The sequence below is a fragment of the Adiantum capillus-veneris genome, chromosome 6, assembly GCF_014529385.1.
Source record: "Adiantum capillus-veneris isolate H3 chromosome 6, ASM1452938v2, whole genome shotgun sequence".
NCBI lineage: Eukaryota > Viridiplantae > Streptophyta > Polypodiopsida > Polypodiales > Pteridaceae > Adiantum > Adiantum capillus-veneris.
In genome coordinates, this window is record NC_140936.1 from 154,584,245 (window position 1) to 154,606,129 (window position 21,885).

Consider the following 21,885-nt stretch of genomic DNA (forward strand, 5'->3'; position numbering starts at 1 on the left):
CACAAACGAAGTGAGTGGATTGTGCGTGTAAGTGAATGAGACTGAGAGAAGGAGAGAGAAGAGATACGACACCCGAGAGGTTGTAAAACCCTCCTCCGAAGGCCCCACTCTCGTCCGCGAGAGTGGTCTATTCTTTGATTGCACAAAGGTGTACAATGTGTATGCAATGGACTATGCAACTTGGTCTATGCCGATGACGACGACGACGACGATAGCTGAAATCTGAGATCTTCTAATCGCTGAATTTCGGGACGGTTTCGGTGGCTGAAAATGATTGTTTTGGCTGCATTTTCTTGGCTGAAAAATGAGGTTTCTTAGGGCTGAAAACTGATGGTCTTTACGGGCTGAATCTGCTACGCTTTAGGTGAATAATGCCGGTCTTAATTTGCTGCTGAAATCCAAAAACGCCAGGGCTGAAATTGGTTCTTCTGTCGCCGGGGTTCTGCAAATGCAAAAACGCTAGGTTGATCTGCTGTGTCGCGATGACGCCGGGGCTGATCTGCTCTGTACAAATCGCCAAGGCTGATCTGATGCAAAAACGCTAGGTCTCCTGTGGAGAAAACGCCAGAGTAGTCGCGGGGGTTGGTCTTGCTGAGAAGTTGCCTGTTGAGCAAGGTGCTCCTGCTGCCTCTTCTGCCAGAAAGTGCTAACTTGGGTTTGCTTATATATTAACTTAGCAAAATTGCCCTACCTACTTTTGTTGGAAAGTCACTTTAAAATAATAAGTGAAAATACCAATAAATAGGAAAATAGGCTAAATGCACTGGAAAATTCCCCTAACTAATGCGAATGGATTCTGATGGGAATTCCGATGATCATGCTGTGTGCAACCGGAGGATATGCATCTATGCTACGTGACTGGGCATGCACGGTCTACGAATAGACTCACAGAAGTGCCAGATCACTGCTAATCTAGACTTGACTGAACTGACTGAACCCTGCTATGGTGTAGCTTGTCCACGGACACATAGGGCTGGGATGTGTCACGTGACATCCCCTCCTTTTCAAAGTGAGGTACTGCTACCGAACTGTATGGCGTCGAGGGAGATCGCCAACAGCATCCGGAATCCTAGAAGGGACTCTTCGCCGGCCCACTCTGCTGTGTGGGTCGAGCGGTACTTGAACTTCATAAAGGTCTGCAACACTTGCTTCTTTGGGCCGCGCCGAAAGCGACACAAAGTCTTCTGAATCTCCTTTCTTGTGTCAACTTCATCTAGAGTCCTGCTTCTTTCGTCTTCAAGAATCTCCATAGCTGAAAATTCCTGAAACCATCTCTAACACAAAACCATGAACATACCCATTCCATGTAAAGTGAAGGAAAAAAATATTTTCTTCTCTAAAGACTGTGCATGCAATGTAGATGAACAAATAAACGAAGTGACTACCCGTTCATCAACCACATGCAAACAATGAGATCAAATCTTTTTTGTATGATCAAAATCAATCAACTGTGGCAAATCACAATGGAAATGCTCATGCTTGGTGCTCATACTATCATGTGCTCTTTCGGAAACCGTGTCATGCCAAGGAAGAGACATGGAATGCGACTTCCTTACATACAAACTTTTCAGCTTTTCATGAACAATCCGCATACATTCGTGCTCATTCATGATAGAAACGTGCTCAACATACAATATGTCATGCCTAGGAAAAGGGATCACATAACGATGTTGACTAAAATACACTAAACCGTCACGAATGAAACACTCGAACAATGCATGCGTATCAATCATGCGAACACACAATACTTCTTGTGAGGGTTCTTTGGACCAAGGCTCGAGAGCCAAGATCGGTTCGTCCTAAACGATCGAATCGTCCTATGGGGGTTCTTTGGACCTCGATTCGAAAGCCAAGATCGGATCTTCGTGATTGATCGAATCTACAACGAGGTTAGCTTTGCTAGAAAAAGCATCATCAATCACATCATCCTTGTGAACAATCACATCATCTTCATGCAACTCATCATGCTTGTGAGAAATCACATCTTGATCATGCAAATCATCATGCTTGTCATTGTCATCCAAATCATTATGCAAATCATTGGCATCCAAATCATCATGCTTATCATTGTGCTTCAAATCATCATGCAAATCATTATCATTCAATTCATCATGCTTCACACAATCATGCAAATCCTGTGTGTCATGTTGTGGAGAAGTAGAGACTGAGAGAGTCTCCTTTTCCTGCTCTTGTGCGAACTGCGCCTGCACAATAGAAAAGAGTCGCAAGAACTCTTTCATGTGTTGGTCGCTCTTTTCTTTTTGTGCTTTGATCTTGCGATCAAAATCTGCTTGTCTTGCTTTGCTCTCGCGCGCTATGGCTGCCATTCTTTCTTGGTACTTAAGCTCGATGGCTGCCATGTCTTCTTCGTAGGCTTTTCTGTCTGCTTCTCTTTCTTGTTCCAACTCCTCCATAGGAGTTAGTGCAATCTTTGTCGTAGATGGGGAAGGGTCGGAAAAACCTTCTGGTGGGGAAAATTCTTCTTCGCCTCTCTCATGCTCATCACCTCCGAGCGAAGTATCCATTGCGCTTCGAGTGATGACCATTCTGCAATCGTGGGTTCTTGTGGGTTCTTGGGGTCTTGGATTCTCAAGTCCACGAGGAACTTGGGTTCTTGCGGGTCTTGGGTTCTTAAGTTCACGAGGAACATGGGTTCTTGGGGGTCTTGGTTCTTGAGGTCCTTGATTCGTGAGAATCTTGGGTTCTTGAGGATCTTGAGGTTTTCTTTCGCTTGCAAATCGCGTTGGAGAAGGATCTTCTCTTCACCCGAGTTCTACCCTTTTCTGCAGGCACACCCCTTGGCGGCCTTGCGCTCACACCAAGGTTGCTTTTTCCCACCTCACGTCGATTGGCCGGCCGCTAAGTGCACGGTCCGCTCTCAATGAGTGAAAAGAGACACAAGGGGAGGCTGGACAAGCCCTTCTTTCTTGGGATTCCTGTCACTCTTCAACAAAACACGATTAGGAATCGACACGCCCAAGTAAACTTGGGTTCGTGCGATTTCAACAAGCAAAAAAATTTCTTGTGGTTCTTGTGGTTCTTTCCTTGAGTAATGCAGAACACTTCCAAAGCTCTGATACCAATGTTAGGTGCAGCGGAATGAATGTTGTATTTTCTCAAGATTAGTGATCTTTATTGCTCAAGGTTCCTTTTAGTTCTTTAGGGAAAGAGAGAGCTTTCCGTCTTGTAGAGTGCTGTGGTCACGAACGAAGTGAGTGGATTGTGCGTGCAAGTGAATGAGACTGAGAGAAGGAGAGAGAAGAGATACGACACCCGAGAGGTTGTAAAACCCTCCTCCGAAGGCCCCACTCTCGTCGGTGAGAGTGGTCTATTCTTTGATTGCACAAAGGTGTACAATGCGTATGCAATGGACTATGCAACTTGGTCTATGCCGATGATGACGACGACGATGACGATGATGGCTGAAATCTGAGATCTTCTATTCGTTGAATTTCGGGACTGTTTTGGTGGCTGAAAATGACTGTTTTGGCTGCGTTTTCTTGGCTGAAAAATGAGGTTTCTTAGGGCTGAAAACTGATGGTCTTTACGGGCTGAATCTGCTACACTTTAGGTGAATAATGCCGGTCTTAATTTGCTACTGAAATCCAAAAACGCCAGGGCTGAAATTGGTCCTTCTGTCGCCGGGGTTCTGCAAATGCAAAAACGCTAGGCTGATCTGCTGTGTCGTGATGACGCCAGGGCTGATCTGCTCTGCACAAATCACCAAGGCTGATCTGATGCAAAAACACTAGGTCTTCTGTGGAGAAAACGCCAGAGTAGTTGCGAGGGTTGGTCTTGCTGAGAAGTTGCCTGTTGAGCAAGGTGCTCCTGCTGCCTCTTCCGCCAGAAAGTGCTAACTTGGGTTTGCTTATATATTAACTTAGCAAAATTGCCCTACCTACTTTTGTTGGAAAGTCACTTTAAAATAATAAGTGAAAATACCAATAAATAGGAAAATAGGCTAAATGCACTGGAAAATTCCCCTAACTGATGCGAATGGATTGTGATGGGAATTCCGATGATCATGCTGTGTGCAACCAGAGGATATGCATCTATGCTACGTGACTGGGCATGCACGGTCTACGAATAGACTCACAAAAGTGCTAGATCATTGCTAATCTAGACTTGACTGAACTGACTAAACCCTGCTGTGGTGTAGCTTGTCCACGGACACATAGGGCTGGGATGTGTCACGTGACACAGCGCTAGCCAGCCTTTTCCGTTTTCAACCTTCTTGCCGCCGTCGTCGACACCATCGTTGTCGTCGACATCGTCATCGTCATCGCAGACCCCGGACTTGACGACGACACCATCGTCGTCATCGTCACAGTCACCATCGTTGTCAACATCGTCATCGACATAGACCCCATTAGTACCTCGTCGTTGACATCATCGTCGTCGACATAGACTCCATCAGTACCTCGTCGTCGACAGACTCCATTAGTACCTCATTGTCAATGTAGACTCCAAAAGTACCTCGTCGACGACATCATCATAATTGACACAAACCCATCAGTACCTCGTCGACATAGACCCAGCAGTACCTCAATACCAGTACCCAGCATCAGTAGCGTCAGTACCCATAAGCATCAGCATCTCAGCACTTAGTCATTGTAGTAGCATTTGTGCAAGAATAAAGAAAGTACTTGCTCTGGCAACAGAGCAAGGGGGCCCTTGAGGGTTTGGAATCCGACATCCCTGTGTCGTCTCTTTTCTCTCTCGTATCTCTCTCTTTCTTTCAATTCAATTCAGTTCTTTCAAGTGAAGTAAAGTGTCCCATGTGTTTGTGCGAAGTACTAGATCCGAGCTAAATCCATAAACACTTCCGCTGCACCTGATATTGGTATCATCAAGCCCTCAAGTGGCTCCAGTCTATGCCTAGTGCACATTGGAGTGCCTAGCACGGTGGTCACAGTTTTTTGAGCAATTTGGTGGTTTGATTGAGTATGTGTCTGGTAAAGCTAACCCTGTTGCAGATGCGTTAAGTCGCAAAGGACAGATCTTGGCTCTTGAGTCAAGATCCATAATTTCTATTCAAGGTGTCTCTTTCGACGGCATGAAAAATTAGTATGCAGATTCCGAGTTTAGTAAGCAATGCTTTGCAGGCTCTTGCTTCCCAAGGGCCCAGCAACTATCTCATTCGTGAAGGTTTGTTGTATTTTCGTTATCGTCTGTGTGTTGCCCTCTCTCAGGACAGCCATATTGCACTATGCTCATGACTTTCACGGGTGGGCATAGGGCAATGAACACCACTTTGGAAAAAATAGGATGATTTTTTCATTGGCCTAAAATGCGAAAAGATATGTTTCGTTATGTCACACAGTGCACCTTATTCAGAAGGTAAAAGCCCCTAGGGGTAAGAAGCAGGGTCTCTTGATACCGTTGCCTATTCTTTAAGGATATTTTCAAAATATCTCTATGGATTTTGTGACTAATCTTCCACCTAGTTTGCATGCAAGGAACACACAATGCTTGACAATCGTTGATCGTTTTAGTAAATTTTGCATGTTAATTCCTTGTAAGGCCACATTCACCGCACAAGATGTAGCACGGTTGTTCATTAAGCATTGGTACCACCACTGTGGTTTGCCAAAGTCAATCGTTTCAGATAGGAATGTTAAGTTCACGTAAATTTTTGGCAAGCTCTCTTTGAAAATTTTTGCAAAAGGTTAAATTTTTCATCCACAGTCAGATGGTCTATCACAAACGGGAGCTGCATAACAATATAAAATACATTCGGATAAATAGGATTTATCACTTAATACTGAAGCGAGAGTATATAGAGAGAAATACATAAAGAGAGAGAGAGAGAGAGAGAGAGAGAGAGAGAGAGTGTGAGAAAATCGACACAATACTGGGACCAGAAGACGGGCTACTCCCCCCCCCCCCCTTAAAGAGAATCCTTTATTAGGGAGAATCTTTTTACAAGCACAAGAACCGGAGAAAACCCCTCCGTTCTAATTCTTTGACTCGATGGTTGTTCCTTCCCGTAAGGGAGATCCGAGAGACGAGCTCTCAATCCTTTTTCCGTCTATACTCGGAGTCGAGACTCCACAGACAATTTTCGAATTCCGTTTCCGGAATTCCAAAGCGTAGGCCGAAGCCTTCTCGCTTCTCCTTCACGATGAAGTACCTGCAAACACACGCACAAACACGCGACAACAATTCGTATGGCGAATCCACAATAGATACCTGTCGCTCTTGCGCGGGAAAAGCGACTTCCGTGTTTCGTAGTCTCGCGATCTCTTGCGTTATCTGACGACAGAGTCTTCTCTTGCTGACGTTGGTAACTCCTTTTCAGTGAGGGCATGTGGTGCTTTTATAGCTCCTTGACCACGGCACGAATAGCTGCTCGCATAGGGATCGCGGCCGTTTTTTTTTTTTTTTTTTTTTTAAATTTGTGTTCTACCCGAAAATAGGGAGAGAGAATTCGCTGGCTGGTTTTGTTGCTTTATTTTCTAAGTGGCTGCCCACTTATTAAGTGGACGGCCGGCATATTTTAAAATTGGTCTAAACCTGGCCAAAAACTTAATAAAACCTTATAAGTTTAAAACAATGCTTTTCACAACACTTCCCAGGCGTCCCTGGATACAACCACATGCACAAATGCAATGCAGACATAGATTCCTTGCGGGAAAGCGTCTGCTCTTCCCGGAAAACTCGTTAAAATATTCCGCTTTTTAAGAAAAGCTTCTCAGAACCCATCTTTTTTCTTGTGCTTGCGTCTTTACGCGTATTCCTCTTTTCCAGTTCGGATTTCCTCTCGACTATGGATATCCCCTTTCCGATGCACCCGTCACCCACCTTATGACGCATCAAGAATACCCATCAGCTAGTCCTTTTCTACCGAACTTACAGTACAATCCTCTTCACGATGCTCTATGTCACCCATCCTATGACGCATCAGAGATGTCCGTTCCTGGATGGTAGGATACTTCTTACCAATGCTCCCTGTCACCCATCCGTTGTGACGCATCATAAGTACCCGTTCCTGGTGGCCTTACAGATATTCCTGTTCACAGTGCTCCCGTCATTACTTTGAACGACGCACTAGGAATACTCTGCACTCGGATGTCTCCAGTGAGAAAAACCCTCTCACTTAAAATTCCAATAATTCATTTAGAATTATTTTTCTTTGGTGTTCCAAGCGAGAAAAACCTCTCACTTATAAATCCCCCAATAATTCATTTAGAATTATTTTTCTGTCAAATAAAGCCAATTTAGCAACATGGTCAAACAAAAATTTACAATCAGTTGGCTTTTGATGTTTTAAAGTCTTATGTGCATGATCAACAGTCTCATTGGGAGCTCTATCTCCCATTAGTCCAAGCAATTTTGGATGACTCTTATTCCTCTACCATTGGTAGAACTCCATACGAGGCAACATTTGGCCGTCCGTTCCAGTCTCTTTTGACTCATTTGGTCAGTCAATTGCCTGATGCCAATGCTGAAAGTCACTCATTGGATGAGATTAATGAGAGTGAAGCTTTGGCTAAGCAAGGCTCAAGAGTCTTATTCACGGCAAGCTAATAAGCATCGTCAGGATGTTACTCTAAAGGAAGGGATTGGGTCTATTTGAGAATCATGAAGCAACATCTTAAGCAAACCTCGGAAGAAGTGTCCTAAGTTGTCTTTCAAAATGTATGGTCCATTCACTGTTATTAAAAAGATCAATGAGGTTTCTATGAAATTGCAGTTGCCTAACTCATGGTCCATACACAACGGTTTTCATGTTTCTTGGTTGAAAGTGTTTCAGGGTACACCTCCAAAGGACAATTCTGAAGAAAAAGAACCAAAAATCATAGATGAATCCCAAGTTATAGAGTCCGAGCAAGCCTTGTTGCATCGGTTTCGCCATGGCTCAAAGAACAAGTGCGCCAGTACTTTTGAAGTTCAAAGATCAAGGAACCCACGAAGCCGTGTGGGTTGATGAAGACTTTTTCAAAGATTACCCAGATTGTTGGCAGACTACAAGGAAGCCATGCAGCTTGGTACCAGTACCTCACTTTAAAAAGGAAGGGATGTCACGCGCACATTTAACCCTGCGTGCATGTGGACAAGCTATCCCAGTTCTAGGGTTCAGGTTAGCCTAGGAAGTTTGGCACCCTTGTGAGCCTGTGTGCAGGCCGTGCATGTCCAAGCACTTAGAGTAGTTGCATACCCTCTAATTGCATAACCATTAGTACTCAGCATCTCGAATTTCCAGTCAGTGAACCCATTAATGGGGCAGTACAATTTCCAGGCATTTTATTTTATTATATTTATTTTATTATGCCAGCATTTTCCAAGATCATGGGGCTGTAGGGGAGTTTTGCTCGACCCAGCATGGATTGGCTATATAAGGAGAAGAGGGGCGCCCATTCCAAGCAGAAGAGGCATTAGAAGGAGTTCCAAAAACTTGCAAGGCCTCGACTCAGCAGTACCGGCGGAGAAGCACATCAGCGTTTTTCAGCCACCAGCACCTAGCATTTTGCAAGTTGCAGATCAGCCCCAGCGTTTGCAAGTTCCAAATGCAGTTGCAATTTCAGTCTTCAGCATCGCCACTAGCAGATCAGGTTAGCGTTTCCAGATTTCAGCTCTTTGCACTTGCAGTTTCAGCCCTTAGCCTCGCGGATCTCGTCTCCCGCAGCAAATCCTCATCATCCCATCAGTTCAGCCAGCGTTTTCCAATTCAGCCCGCAGATTTCAGATTTCAGCATCAGCATTTTTGGCGCACCGTTGTCGAGTCATCGTCATCGCCGTCCTTCTGACACAATGTCAATATTCAGTAGCAGATCAGTCTTATCAGTTTTCAGCCAGATCAGCCCTAGCGTTTTTGCATTTCAACACGTCTTCGTCGTCGCCATCGTTCTCGTCGACATCATCGGCAAGTCCATTGCATCTAGACCATTGTACCTGACTTGTGCAATCTATAGCATAGACCTCTCTAGCCATAGAGAGCGGGGCCCTTGGATGGGGGTTTGAAAACCGTCTAGTGTCGTATTCTTCTCTCTCTCTCTCTCTCTCTCTCTCTCTCTCTCTCTCTCTCTCTCTCTCTCACACACACACACACACACACACAACTTTCATTCACAGTAGCATTAACTTTGTTTGTGATCATTACACTTGCATTCTCTCTCTAAGAAGAATGGAAGGTTCTTCCTTCCGTAAGTAAAAAGAACCCTTGACCAAAGTTCGGAGCACTCATCTTGAGCACTATCAACATTCACTTCCGTTGCACCTTACACCCCTAGAGGGACACCTTGTGCTCACTTGGTGTTCACTTCACTAGGGCTCTTGCCCTTGAACACTCCAGTGCATCCTCCTCCTAGGGTGGGTCACCCGAGGAGGAGGTTCCTAGCTTGTTGCTACGAGTTCTCAATGTTGTTCCCAGTACATGTGGTGCATCAATTAGGTGGCCATGGTGATGCCTACAGATGGCTCTTGCCCGATGGTACGCAGCCCTTGCCCGACCACGTTTCATGGCTAATATTTGGAAGGGACAAGCACGTCCCCCTATGGGGCCTATGGTGTGTTGTAAAAAGTTGTTCAAGATAGAGACACTGAGCTTGGATACTTATGGACTTAATATTTCTAGTAGGTGTGTCGGGTCTGTCGAAAGGAAATCAAGATCTTTCTCTACAGCTTCAATCCTGTTCACAAACATCCATTAACGTCCACAGAGCTGAAACAATTTTTGGAGCATTGTGTGCACCTCTTGAAACCTCTTTTTTTTTACCATCAACACAGATGGTGAAAGGCAATCAAGATCTTTCTCTACAACTTCAATCCTGTTCATAGACATCCATTAACGTCCACGGAGCTGCGCAACAATTTTTGGAGCATCTTCTTTTTTTTTCACCATCAACACAGGGAAGGTAGTAGGGAGAACTTTATGCATGAAGTGTATTTACAACCAGACTTGCTATACACATCACACCCACAAGGGGTCAAACAATGGGAACAACTCCCCCAATGGGGAAGTTGGTAACACCCATTAAACGCAGCCCGTGCACCTCGACCCCTCAACCTTGGGGTTAAATCACGAAGGCTCAACCAACAGAGCTTCGCTCTTTCTAAGTCCTGATACAGCTTCAATTGTCAATAGTACCTGAACTTTTTTCTGTCCAAGAACAACTTCAAATGCACACTGAATAACTCGTGCATGAAGCTTGAGTGAAAAACACGCAGTTGATTTATCTATACAAGACAGGATATCACAAAGCATGGAAGACAAGGATAGAGGGACAGTTTAAGGGAGATAATCCTGCCTTAAATATCTGCATCTTAAGAGACAGACACTTTTCAACAAGTTTGCTCGTAATTTTAACGCTGCAAAGTTTACATTGCCAGAATAGAAGGCATTGCTGAAGTTTAATGAAAGCTGTGGACACTTAAGTCCCATTGATGAATGGCCCAAGTGCAAGATCTCTTGCAGGTTGCCTTGAAAAACCCTCAGCAATTGTGCAAATTGCATAAGCAAAAGTCTAATTTCCTTTTTCTGTATTCATCAAGCAATGATTAACATCATACTAATAACAAATTTCATTCATTTGAAACAATACAGTATATTGATCACAATACATTGATTAAGAAACAATAGATAAGATAGACACCTGCTTTTTACACCATTTGGTCAAACCATCTAAACTGGATCGGATTGTCTAGAAGATATTGCTTCTTCTGATCAAAAAATTGAGAAGAAGGCCACAAGACTTGGAAGGTTACAGAATCCCTGATCTCTTTAATATCCATTGCATCTCAAGATTGATCTCAGCTCAAAGACGGAGAGACTCTGGATCCAAATCCTAAGAATCTCGGCTTCGCACCCAGTGTGATGCACAGAAAAACTAGTCCGGGGCGTTTTGGAAGACCTCTCATACTGCAGTTTTGTCCATTTTCGAGAGTACACAGCACACGAACCTTCCCTGCAAGACTTTGCGCCCCAACAGACATGAACTCGATGCTCCTGCTATGTTTCTCAGCTTTCAGACGGTTAGTACGTTTCTTCAGCTGCAACGCAGAGCTGTTTAATACCAAACTAGGCCTTCCTTGGTGGGCCTTGCTATATAACAACTATAGAATATAACAGGACATATGAAAATTGATATTTACCATTTAGCACTAACGGGAATAAGATTGTGACTAGCTCGACAACGGCGACATTGCCTGAGAGGAAATACATTTAGAAAAGTTATTATATTTTTGGTTAGAGACAGTTAAGTGGCGTCAATTAATAGAGATTGTAGGGGTGATTTTTAAGAGAGTTAGTTGAGTTTTAAAGAGAAGCACGCACATTTTAAAATTTTATTGTGTTCATGGGAGGATACAAAGTCAAGTGTATCAATGAACTGCAACAAGAAATGAGGCGCTTTAGTGACTTGCAATGTTGTACTTGTGCTTTTCAATTGTCCATCTATAGGCCGATATTTGAATCAAGCTACAACAAAGCAATGTGAATAGTTAAACATATCGTCTTATAATGAAACCTCACAAACTGAAAGTACAAAATATATAGTGCATGTCATGCAGAGGTGCCATACAAAAGTATGGTGGAGAGCTGGCACTGTGGTCTCTCCAAAACATTATAAGAAACGGAAGCCGTGCCCTGCCCCGTAGCGTTTATGTGTTGCGCCAAGCAAACGCATGCGCATGGAAAATTGGATGCAAATAACGAACCTTGTAGTTTGGTTGAGCTGGAGACGCAGAGCTGGAGACGCAGAGCTGGAGACGCGCTTGCGATCACAATGTCCAATTTTGTGAATATATGTCCTCCCTGCCATACACAAAACACACATTAAGACAAATACAGAAGATGTAGGATATTGATTAAGCTTAAGAGAAGCAGATGTAACTTTATGTTCTATGTCCTATGATCAATATTAGCTTCTATGTGTGTGTGTGTGTGTGTGTGTGTGTGTGTGTGCGCGCGCGCGCGTGTGTGTGTGTTGTAAGCTACTTCCGTAAGCAATTATGTCTTTTTTGCCTCCATGTTGACTAGCCTGCATTATGTATCCTCCTTTCTAATTGTCCATGATAATGAACGTCTTGAGTTCTATGTCCCCATAGCAGAATGAACCATATTCACTCTATTGCATGCACATCACATTCACTACCATGTGCTATCCAGAAACTATAAGTGGATTAAGGGCGAGAATCATGCAAGGGTGAACATACGAGGAGATGCATACTAAGCTTTACCAATCAACTTTGTTGCCAGTGCTGGTGCCTGCCCCCCCCCCCCCCCCCCCCCCAGCCCCCGCCCGCCTTGGAACAGTTTCTACTACCATACCCTTTTCAGTGTGAATTACGAAGATCGTGTTTTTGGTTGCTGCAACCAATAGTGCAAACAACCTGATTTGTTGAGGCAGATCTGTGAGCTTTATCTCCGCCTCCGTCTAAACTAGTGAAGGAAAAAGCTTTCAAAGCACGAACTTGTACTGGCGGATCATGTGAACCCACCCTAAACAGGGGATGCCCATTGCCCATTAGCTGGCGGCCAATCTGGACAATTTGACTATGTAAGGGTTGTCTTGATTTAATCACCATGTTACACAACTGTCGACCCATCATAATATAATGGATCTATTAGTCAGTACTAATTATTAGCTGCCTCATCGTAAGAAATGGTCATCTGCAAGTGAGTGCTCATGCTCTCTCTCTCTCTTTTTCTCATCTTCTCCTCGGGATCCTCCTCTTTGTGATTCTCCTCTTTTTTACAAAGATTGTGGAGAGCAAGCTGAGATACAACTCCTTCAACATTTTTGTAGGATCCAACAACAACAACATTGACATTTTCTTCAGGCTTGATTAGGATAGGAACTTCTGTAACTACCTGTACATGCTGCATTTGATCAAGAAGTCTTCTCTAGCATCCTATATTGTGCCCTCCCATGCAGATGCGGACTTGTTAAAAGCAACGAGTCTGTGAGTAGAGGTCCTCTTTTTGTTAGTGTAGGCTGGCGAGAGAGAAACCAAGTGAGAGAGAGCATATGCGTGCACTCAAGCCTGTTGTTGGGCTTTCGTGAGTTGGGGAGAGAAACCAATTCTGCTAGAGTTTTCTACATGAAGATTGACAACTTGCTCAAGGAAGCTTCGTGGGTCAGAGGATTGATTGTGTACCTACAAGTTGATTTCTATTAATGCAGTGATAGAAGCTTGGCCAAGAAGTTGCGGGTCAAGGCTGCGTCAAAACAACCACAATTGGTTAATATATTTCTCATTTGTGGCCTTGCACCTGGGAGTCTAATGACTCTATCTTTGATCATACCAAAGCCAAGGCGGTGCTTCAAGAGCAGGTAGAAGTAATGGCTCGTGATGGTGCTTCAAGAACAAACGATGTCAAAGAGAAGCAAAGAACATTTCTAGCCATTTAATGATGTTTCTAATTAAAAATACCTTTTTGACAGTTAAGGTACAACAAAGACAACCCTCCTTGAGTGTGGCTTGTCTTTGGTTACAATCTAAAGACATGTTGAGTCCGTGATGCTTTTGCAATCGGGCAACAAAAGCCAGGACTTAGAAGCAATGACGTACACGAGGAGATTGATGAGCTTGTTTTGGATACAAAGTCTTTGAATTCCATGAATTTTATCTCAAACAAGGAAAAGCAGTGAAAGAACTTGCGATACTCATTGTCATATTCAAATGTTGCTAGTTGCTCTTACAAGTAGACATACGCGTCCCTAGGCAAGGGTTTCAACTCCCAATTTCCAAAACCACGGAACTTTCCATGACCAAATTCCTCATCCAGAGTACATGACATCAACAACACTGAAAGGAAAACTCGGTTGGCGTACTTGAAACACATCTAAATCACCGACAAGCATCAACAGTGTATTGCACATTGACCTTGCTCCAGTCATCAAAGTGTGCCGAGTAAGCTACCTCTTCTTTCCAAGTCTCATCTTTGGTGCGCTCCTTAGTTACGTTACTAGCATCCAAAATCCCAACTGAAACTACCGTAAACGGAGGATGCACATAGTACTCGTCTATTTTTTCATAAGTCCATTCTCTCTTGATGTACTCTTCATGCAAAAAAAGCTATGAATGGCATACATCTAGTACTTGCATAGTTCCTAATGAAAGTATTCATGCATGGGTAACGTACTTTCAATAGTGTGCACATATGATGTCAGGTATTTCATGAAAAAATCAAACGAAAGGATTACCCTCATAGTCTGCATCACTGCAAAGGGAACACTTTCGTAGATTCAGGTGTGGAAAATGGAGAAACGGTGTGGTAATCCTAAACAATGGAAATTATAAGCTCATAAAAATATTTGTTTTCCCTGATTTAATCACAACATGCAATCCAATCTCCAATCTGCACATTTGAGAGCACCGCTGAACTGTTTTCACATTTTATCATTTTTTCGGCCACATTCTCTACTTTAAGTATGTAGGAGGCCAATCTTGACAAATGTCCTAAGACCAAAAGGGCTCCAGACTGGACACAAAAGCTTCATGTACTTCCCTCCATGCTACAGAGGTTTGGTGCTGCCTCCTCTGTCTTTCACTGGATTGTTAGGGGGAAGGCCTGTGGTGGAGAAGTTGAAGAGGAGTGTGTGAGAGGGTAATCTACATGGAGGTTCAAGATGGGCATGCCATCATCATCGCCTCTCTTGTAGTGTGCACATGCACTAAACGATCGATAATCATTAGTATGCCCATGCACTTGTCTCAATGCTCTGCGGTCCGAGCAACGAAGTACACAAGCTGGACTCCTTTGCGCTCGTTCTTGCAAAGATTCTCTTTCTCGCGAGTCTCATCTCCTAGTATCTACAGCGAGTCCACATTATTAATGCAAAGAAACTCTCGAGTCCCACGTTTTGTTTCTTTTTAATGTTTGAGAACGCCTACGTTGATGGTGGGACCTCTGCTCACTAACTGGTAGCCCTCTGCATCATCCTAGTTTTCACGTCTCTCTATGTCCCTTGTAGCTTTATCATGAATGTGTCAAGTGCTTCTACGATCCCATCGGACTACATGTGCTCACTTTCCGGATCGATAAGCTGCGTTCATGCAATGGTATATAGCTCCTATGCACATGACGCAGAGTACCAAGTGCCAGCTCATTCCAATACCCACTAGAATTCACCTCGCAAAAAACAACTCAGTCAACAATTCTCTGTGCTTGGTGTGCGTATGTACAATACCTTGAATAACTTTGGCTAAGCACGTTAAACATCCCATGCTTTAGATCAACAAAACCTTTCACCATATTAATTCGAGCATTTTAGAAGAAAACTTGATTGTTGACTTTTGGACTAAGGGCATAATCAAATGAGAACCTTTTCTACCGGTGCCTGCAGCTCCCATCAACATCCAAAACCACCACCACCTGAATGGTAAAGACTCATGATTCCAGACTTGGATGAGACATTAGCTTCGTAAGAGCATCAAAATCAAAAAAGAACTGCATACCTTATCATTTTCAATGCGAATAAGTTCCTTGTATTTTGAATTCTTTGCAGGTGTCAAAGGGCGACATCAAATCAAGGGCCACCTGTTGTCATTTACATGTGATCAGGCTGCGACACCTAAAAAGAGGCCCTTCTCCAAGAGAGAGAAACACAAATTGGGCTATTTTTAAGAAGAATCTGTAATGTAGTGTCCTGTTTGGTTTCAGGAGGTCGTATGGTTCACATTGTGATAAATCATTGCACGCTAAAAAATGTGGAGAAAACTGTTTTGATTTGAGTTGTGGGCTCACCAGTGTATTATCTATAATTTAAGGGCATAACTTCTCTAGCTTTCTTAAGTGGAAAGACGAGTGATGAGATCAAACCCTCCTTCCAAAGCTGAAGAGAACATCTGAACCGCAAAGATAGAGTATTGTGTGGAATTTGAATAATAGAAAGAAGCTTTGAGACAACTAAGCGTCATTCGCAAACATCTTTCAAGCTGTCAGAAGCAGAAAGCTACTGCAACCTGTGGCTGGTTCAAACTATCTGCATCATTTGTCCCAAAGCTCTCAGAACATAGCAAGTTGTGCTCTAGAAAGAAATCCAACTGAAGGATGTCAAAAAACAAGCGTAAACCTATCCAATGCCTCATCATTAGTTATGACAAAACTCTATGCAGACCTTTCGAACGAGGGAGAAGCATTGACTTAAGCACAAGTAAAAAGCACACAATATGCACACCGCCTACAATGGGGTATATACCTTGCATGTACTCCTTGTGGAGTCCCCTCATCCTGCGCACTTCTCCTGCTTCAGCCCAATTGATGGCTCTCCTCTCTCCTTGATGACAATTGATCAACTCACACACACTGCACTGCCTCCGCTTCCCCGCGGGCGGCTGTGGAGCGGCCCAGCCAAACGCTCCTCGCGCTGCTTTTTCCTATGCTTGCTCGTGCTTTTCTACTTGTTTGCCCTCGTTTTTTTTTGGGATGCACCACGTGGTTTCTTGTGGACTCAAGGATTCGAAAAAGGACCTTTGGATCACCAAGTAAATATGCCTCTAATTTGTGGAAATTCTTAAAATACCCCTCAAATTTTAAAAACTCCCAAAATACACTTATACCCATTTTGGTTGGATTGTTCAAAATTTTCTAATCTTTATTACTTTCAAAATCCGTTTTTGAGTGCTTAGCGTGTACTTTGTCACAAATTACCTCGCTAAAAAAGGCAATTATGTCTAAAAATAATGAAACAATTCATCTCCAAAGCCTACATTATAACCAACTCAAATTCTAGCTTTAGCATCTTGTATTGATAGACAATTAGTCTTCTTATAGAAAGATACAAGAAAAAATTATCCTTGGAGAAATTTAATCTTACAACCAGGTGTATTTTGGGAATTTTGAAAAATTTGAAGGGCATTTTGGAAATTTATGACAAAATATTGAGGGTATTTTGAAAATTTCCACAAATTAGAGGGGTATTTTGGTAATTTTTTTGGAGTTAAATATAGTGGTGTGAGCTAGAGTCCAATGCATGCTCAGTGCTCTATTGAAATGGGGCCTTTTGCACAAACATCTCAAGCCATATTATTTCAAGCAAGGATGGCAAGAATGTAGTCACGTGAGCACCAGTTTATCAATCTCACTTGTTACAATGCCAAAATGTTCTACTACTCGGTTTTTTTAAGACGCATATTGGCAAGTTCGTTATTATATTCATAATCAAGACGTTCTCTGCTAAGAAAGACCTTACCCTACCTTTTTTTTTTGCCATACTCACAATTGTGAGTTGAGAGAAATTATATTAACATAAAAGAAATATTGTCACCCTCAAGCACTACATGTGCCTTGAGGTGGCATAGATTTCATAAGGGGCTTGGCACAACTACAACCGACACCAAAATAGGATTGCTACGAAAAAACTCTCGAGTGGTCTAAGCAGCTCAATGCATGGTGCCACTCTTTATTGTTAACTGTAGACCCACTTTCAGCTCCTACGACATGAATGAGCTCAGCGCTCAAATGCACAATATTATCAAATTGAGCCACATCCAATTGAGCCTCAAAGACTCGAAGGTTCCTAAACTTCTAGAATCAAGCAGCATTGTTTTTTATTATGCTCTGTGTTTTTTGTTTTAAATCATTAGCACAAATTGTCTTTCTACTCGCTCTTCTTTTATTTTATCCAATTCCTTCCGAGATTCTACCAAAATCTCCCTTTCCTCTCAAGATTTACTGCCCTTTCAAAAGGAATCTTTGGTTTTGAATTCACGCCTGCAACCTATCGACTGATGATCAGCCCACATAACCACTCCACCAAGAGCCTCGAATTGCTAGGAATTAGCCACCCATGAAAAAAAAACGATAAGTATGCCTCCGCACTCAACCTCTGTGTGTCCCTACTCGCTAACTCGTCTGTCGTCGCCCTAGCTCTGTGCGCACCTGCTACGTCATCCGACCTTTGTCAACGCTTAATTCTATTTTTTTTGTTTTAAAATCTCCCACTCGATACATGCTGCATGCGCGCCTCCACAGGGATCTCTCTAGATTCTCGTTCATTCTTTATTTTCAAAATGTGTAGAGCCACTACAAGAGATGGCTTCATTAGGATGCCAAATTATCAACGTCGTTGGCGGGCATCGGTATATGCATTTCTAAACTTGCAGGGAGATCCAATTTTATAAAAAAACAAATTTTGAATTATCGATGCGTATATATACGGACATACCAAAACTTGCATCGATGCAAATAGAACCGCGGGTTCTCTTTTGATTTTTTGCGCCATTTTTAAAAAATCTTTCTTGCTCTCCTCTTCTCTCTTGCTTTAGATCTGCTACTATGGGACATATTGGGATTCAGATCTCCACTCGTGCACTCACCGACAACGAGAAGGTGAGATTGTTTCGCAGATTCACGTTAGATTTTTTGGTTTGTGTGTTTGATGGCATCCTCTCAAGCATTTTGTGCTCACTTAGGCTGCTTGTGAGTTCCCTATCCCTTTCTTTTCTTGCATACACACACACACATGCACATAAACACCACTAAACAAAAAGACATGTTACTTTGTTCATTTTTAAATTAAAACTTAGTTCCCTTAATATGTTTAACAATTTAAGTTCGTTTAGACCTGAACGCTTAGGTTAAAGTGTTAGGGTTTGGTCATTTTAATGAGTTTAGAACTTGCTGCTTAGGATTGGCTAGCTACATATTTCAGTAGGCTTAAACTTAGTGTTTGGTCATTTCAATCCGTTCAGGGCCGTTTCACTCCACTTAGAGCTAGACGTTTTGGGTTAGCTGCTATTGGTTTGGCCGCTAATAGATGGTCATGTTTCGATGGTTAGAGTAGGTCGCGTAAAGTTGCTTAGGGGTAGCGGCATAGGATTTGACCGCTAATAGATGGCCGTGTTCGGATAGTTAAGGTAGGTTGTATAAAGCCACTTAGGTTAGGCCACTCTAAATCAGGTTAGAGTAGTGTTTAGCCATTTCAATTCGCATAGGGCTAACTGCTTAGGGTTAGCGTCTTAAGGTTAGTGGCTTAAGGTTAGCGACTTCTCATTTGGTCGTTAATAGATGTCCGTGTTTGGACTATTAGGGTATGTCGTGTAAATCCGCATAGGTTTGGCCACTCAAAATTTGGTTATGGTCGCGTTTGGCCATTTGAGTCTGCTTAGGGCCGGGTTAGTCGCTTAGGGTTAGTGGCTTAGTGTTTGGCCGCTAACCCTAGATGGTAGCATTTAGACGATGTGTAAAGCCACTTGGTTAGGCTGCTCAAAATCAGATTAGGACAGCGCTTAGCCATTTCAATACATTGAGGGCTAGCGTCTTCGGGTTAGCGACTTTTAGTTTGGCCGTTGATAGATGGCTATGTTTGGATGGTTCGGGTAGGCCGTGTAAAGCCGCTTAGGTTTGGCCGCTCCAAATTAGGTTAGGGTAGCGTTTGGCCAATCCAATTTGCTTAGGCTAGCCACTTAGGGTTAGCGGCTTTTGGTTTGGCCGCTAATAGATGGTCGTGTTTGGATGGTTAAGGTAGGTCGTGTAAAGCCACTTAGGTTTAGCCACTCTAAATTGGGTTAGGGTAGCCTTTGGCTAGTTTTATGCTTAGGGTTAGCCACTTAGAGGTAGTTGCTTTTGTTTGGTTGCTAGGATGTGACTGCATTAAGTCGCTTATGTTTGGCCGCTCTAAATCGGATTAAGGCAGTGGTTTGGCCATTTCAATTTTCTTAGTGCTAACCACTAAGGGTTAGCAGCTTAGAGTTAGCGGCTTAGGGTTAGCAACTTTTGGTTTGGCTGCTAATAGATGGCCATATTTGGAGCGTTAGGGTAGGCCGTGTAAATCTGCTTACGTTTGGCCGCTCCAAATCTAAAATGTGTAGCATTTTTCCATTTCAGTCTGCTAGTTGCTTAGGGGTAGCCGCTTAGGGTTAGTGGCTTTTGGTTTGGTTGCTAATAGATGGTCATGCTCCAACGGTTATGGTACGTTGTGTAAAGTCGCTTAGGTTAAGCCGCTCTAAATTGGATTAGGGCAGTGTTTGACCATTCTAGTCTGCCTAGGGCTAGCTGCTTAGGGTTAGCAGCTTTTGGTTTGGCCGCTAATAAATCCTCTCTAAATTAGATTAGGACAATGTTTGACCATTTCAATCCAATTAGGTTTTAATTAAGGGTTAGAGGCTTAGTTTGATCGATAGGAGTTTTAGGATGGACACTTACGTATTAGGGTTTGTCCTTGATCTACATGCGTTGTCATGTAGACATAGGTGTGTACTTATGTCGCACCCATTAATATAGGCATTGAGCAATAAAGATGAAAATATTATCGGGTGGTACTAATCTTCGTGCACCTCTAGACCGATGTGTGCGGGGATCGGGCATGGCTAGAGAATGTGAGGTAGTTAAGTTACATTGTTATCTACTTTTGGTTAGGGCAAAACATGCAAAGAGGCTATTGGTTTGGCTGATTGGGGCACACAAAAAATGTTTTGTCCGATTAGAGTTAGCCGTGCAAAGACGCTTATGGTTTGGTCCATTAGGGCTAGTGGCTTTTGGTTTGGCCATCATGGTTAGCCATGCAAAGACGTTTATGGTTGGTCGTTGATCCGCTTAGGGCTAGCTAGCCATTTGTTCAGATTTATTTGTTAGTTCATGTTATAGGTAAAGAACATGGATGTTTATCTAGCACCACATATAGAAGAGCTTCAAATCTTGTGGACACGGATTGATGTGGTTGACATGTCCCAACCCGGTTGATCGACGACATGCACATATGCAAGGCATTCTCATGGGGACCATGCACGATTCTTCAGGCTTTGGTGAGTGTTCAGGTAAGTATTTTGAAACTCATATCTATTTGCATTCTATAGGTGGTGCTAGTTCAAATATGCTTGATCATTTATTGCTCTTTATTTCTGGTTTAAAGGTTTGAGCTACTCGAGAAACCATGCATGTTTGTTATGTGGTCCTTGACTTGGCTTTAGTCACTCTGATTATTTGAGCAAGACAGTGTACAAGGAGCATGGACCATTTTTGCCTAAAGTTCATGAGTTGTGTGGAACAAATATATGCAAACACAACATGCAGCCATTGAAGGCAAGTGATTGGAAGAACATGTGGTAAGAATCAGGAGAGTTTATGACACCTGCCATGAAAATACTGTCAATTTTTCATGACCTTCTATATTTGAGAGACTTGCTTATCACTCATTTGCTCGACCCAATGCATATTTCTACAAATGTGGGGGAGATCTTGGGTAGACCACTACTAGAAAAATGGATAGCAGGGCGCAAAGAGACGACCTGCAAGCCGTGGGGCGAATGCTAGAGATGTGGCCTCGTCCTAAACCGAATGGAATTATGTCACTTATTCTAAAATCTCCGTGGGTTTTGATAAAGACAGAGGAGAAACAAGTAAAGAAAGTCATTTCTACATTCAAAACTCCAGAGCATGTGATGCTTGAAGACAGCTTTTACTAAAGATGACAAACTAAGTGGTCTTGAGTCTCGGCACAAATTTTTATAGTTTATCTTACCAATTGCCATCAAAGACGGCCTAGCAGATGACATAAGACACACAATTTGTGAGTTAGTGCGTTGGATCTCATCAAACGAGATAAGGAGAGACAAAATAGATGCAGCTCACTTAAATGCTAAAGAGACATTGTGTACGACGGAGAAGTATTTTCTAACCAACATTCTTACTATCCAAATGCATTTACTTGTGCATATGGTTGATGAAGTTGTAGTAGTTGGAACGGTCCATTAGAGCTGGAGGATTTCTTGAAGAGATTCGTGAAGACGTTAAAAGGTTCGTTTGTCAAAGGGCTCTCCCTGAGGGTAGCAGTCTAAGGATGGCTTGTGCAAGAGTCTCTTGTTTTTATTAGTGAGTTCTTGGGTTCAATTGACCCAGGGATGCCATGATTGTGGACTTCTGAGAAAAATGCCGAGGTAACTAGGGAGGAGCCACAGGGATAGGGCATCGTGAGGAAGATGGATGTCAAAATGCGT

The 21,885-nt window shown here is 43.0% G+C and overlaps 1 long non-coding RNA gene across 1 annotated transcript in view; it reads right to left on the reverse strand.

Annotated features, from left to right (window-relative positions):
* LOC147456532 (uncharacterized) overlaps positions 1-10,753 on the reverse strand; it is a 34,567-nt gene extending 23,814 nt beyond the window's left edge. Inside the window, exon 1 of the long non-coding RNA XR_015188518.1 lies at positions 10,596-10,753. This is a non-coding gene — a long non-coding RNA (uncharacterized LOC147456532). The remainder of the gene's footprint in view (positions 1-10,595) is intronic.
* Between the last annotated feature and the right edge of the window lie 11,132 nt (positions 10,754-21,885).